This window comes from Penaeus monodon, chromosome 6 (genome assembly GCF_015228065.2).
Source record: "Penaeus monodon isolate SGIC_2016 chromosome 6, NSTDA_Pmon_1, whole genome shotgun sequence".
Classification (NCBI taxonomy): Eukaryota; Metazoa; Arthropoda; class Malacostraca; order Decapoda; family Penaeidae; genus Penaeus; species Penaeus monodon.
The window spans coordinates 30524416-30527271 of record NC_051391.1 but is presented as its reverse complement, the minus strand read 5'-3'; positions in this window follow the sequence as shown (position 1 = coordinate 30527271).

The following is a 2856-nucleotide window of genomic DNA, read 5'->3' as shown; positions in this document are numbered from 1 at the left end:
TTTTTTCCCCGCGAAATACCATAATATACAAGAAAATTTTTCAAAAACTTTAAGAAAAAGCTGAAACATAATCCCGAAATAATCTGACTTATATTTTTATTAAAATAAAGTCTAACATAACTCACGTTTGCATTTTGTGGAACAAGCCTTGTTCATGTAATATCCTCAATGCGATTCCTTTTTTTGGTTTTGTGTGTTTTGTCCCCCCAACCACAAAAATTTAAAATTGTGTGTGTGTTTGGGGTTTAAAATTTATGTATATATAAATGAATATATAAAAAATTTTTTAATTATATTAAAAATATATTATATTAATATTTTTTTTTTTTAAAATATATATATATATTAAAATATTTATTTATATATAAATTATTAAAAAAATAATTAAATGTATATATATCTTTTTTCTCAGTTAAAATTTATTTCTAAGAATTGCTCTAACCAGTGGGAATACCAAGGAAGGGGGGGGTTTCCAATTATAAAAAAAAATAAAAATGGAAAATTTTGGAAAAAACTATAAAAAAAAAAAAAAAGGGTTTGGAAGAAAGCCTGCATCCTTTCCTAACAACAGAAAGCTTTTAAATATGGTTAAACAAGATTACTAAAAGTCATCCAAGCATCTGGCTAGAATGGAAGAACAGTGGCATCGAGTGTAAGCCTTCTGCAGTCAGAAAAAGTTAAATGACATGAGATCCGTGCGTGGAGTCCAACTAAGGTGCCAAGATTAACCGTAACCACGAGGAAGAAACAGTTGGATATCAAAGGAATGGTTAAAGGTAGATTTCACTTAAAGCTTCCTTTGACTACGTTTCTATGTGGCTCAAACGTAATTTAGTGAATTACATATGCATACATGGAAAAAAATGTTAGTTACAAAATATTACATCTAATGATGTTCATGTTTGGTTGAAAAGTGAGATTAGAAAAAGGTCATGCTGGAGATAGAGTTCAGTAGAGCCAGCTTAGAGAAAGCCATCCCGATGCAGAGAGTAAAGATTTGGGTGTAGTGTGTGACTCTTATGGGTTTTGGAAGATTTGATTTAGGGGAAAAAACTAATCGTGAATCTGACAAAGCAACTTTTGTGCCCAAAATTTTGATTCCCGACATGATTTTTTTCACCCCTGGTTAAAAAACAAAAAAAAATTAAAACTCATTTGGATAATCATGGTATTAGAATGCTTGACTGGTCTAGAAACAGTCCAGATTTAAATCCTATAGAATATTTATGGAAAGACATAAAGGACGAGATAAGCCAAGTAGAATGTATTAACAAAGTTGAGTTAACTGATAAAGGTATGGCATAAAAACCCAGAAATCAGGAAAAAGGCTCGCCGGTACATTCGAGGCATGCCAAGACGTGTTGCTGTAGTGATTAAAGCTAAGGGTAGCTATTCTGGTTACTAATATCATGTCTTTAATCATGTTAATAACCTAACCTAACCACTATTAAAAACGACTTCATTCATTTCTTCTCTGTCTTCCAGCAGGCCCGAGTTCCTGGGGGAGGGAAGATAAAGGGCAAATCCTAGAAAGATAACCCGTAGGAAACTCCCAACGACTGATCGCTCCCTTCTCGGTGGTGAGCGCGTACCCTGGTGGGCCACACATCCAAAATCACTGCCCTAACAGGTAAGAAGAAACCCGACAGTCGAAAGCCAGACGACAGCAAACCTCTGAGCTTGGGAGACAGTGCACCGCGCGGCGGCTGCGTCAAGGCACACGAAGGAGAGACAGCGCCATAGAGCTCTCCAGCGACATGCAGAAGAGCGCCTCCAGTGCTGACGTCGACACCTACGTCTTCGCTGTGGTTTGCTCCACGGCAAAGGGAAAGGATCGAAGAGGCGTTAATATAAGTAACTAATAAGCACCGCAACGCGGAGCCACAAACTATCCACGGTCGTCACGCACACATGCATAGATGTGTCCCGACAGCTGTTGCAGATCTAAACCACTTTTTATCCCTTATGCAATACTTGCAGGAAAAGAAATATAATATAACACGTAACACACACACATACACACACACCACACACACACACATATATATATACATACATATATATATATATATATATATATATATATTTATATAAATTTTAAAATATATATATATAAAATATTTGTTTTGTTTTGTTTTTTTATTGTTTTGTTTTTTATATTTTATTTTATATATATATATAATATATATAATATATAAAATTAAAATATATATATATATTATAATTATTTATGTGTGTGTGTGTGTGTGTGTGTGTGTGTGTTGTGTGTGTGTGTGTGTGTCTATTTTTATTTTTGTTTTTTATATTTATATATATATATTATATACTAATATATGGTTTTTTTATATTTTATTATATAATATATAAAATTATATATATATATATATATATATATATATTTTATATTGCTACGCCAGTGGGTCTTTGTCTCTGTGCGAAACATGTGTAACATGAAAAGGATGACCGGGGCCCAGGGTGTTAACATGAAGGGACCTGGCAAACATGATGCAACTGGCTGCGAGCGGAGGAGCGGAGGAACAAGCCAAGAGAGGCAGTTGGGTGCTGCTCCTGGTGAAGACCTCGTGTGTGCCCTTGGGGACCTGAGATAAACCTTGTTGCCTGTTATAAGCTGTATTGTGCTGTGTGACATGCTGGTTTCCCCCTGTATTGTGCCTATAGAAAAGTGTACGGTAAATAACTTGTGTAAATAAAGGAAAGACTGTCATTTTGGTTTACTTCGTGCCCTGCTCGCCACTTGGCGTTTTCCCTCCTGGTGTTTCTGGGCGGGGTTTTTGTGGTTTTCCCCCTGGGAGGCGGTCCCGGGTTTTAAAAAAACAAATGGTGTCAGGAGTGGGA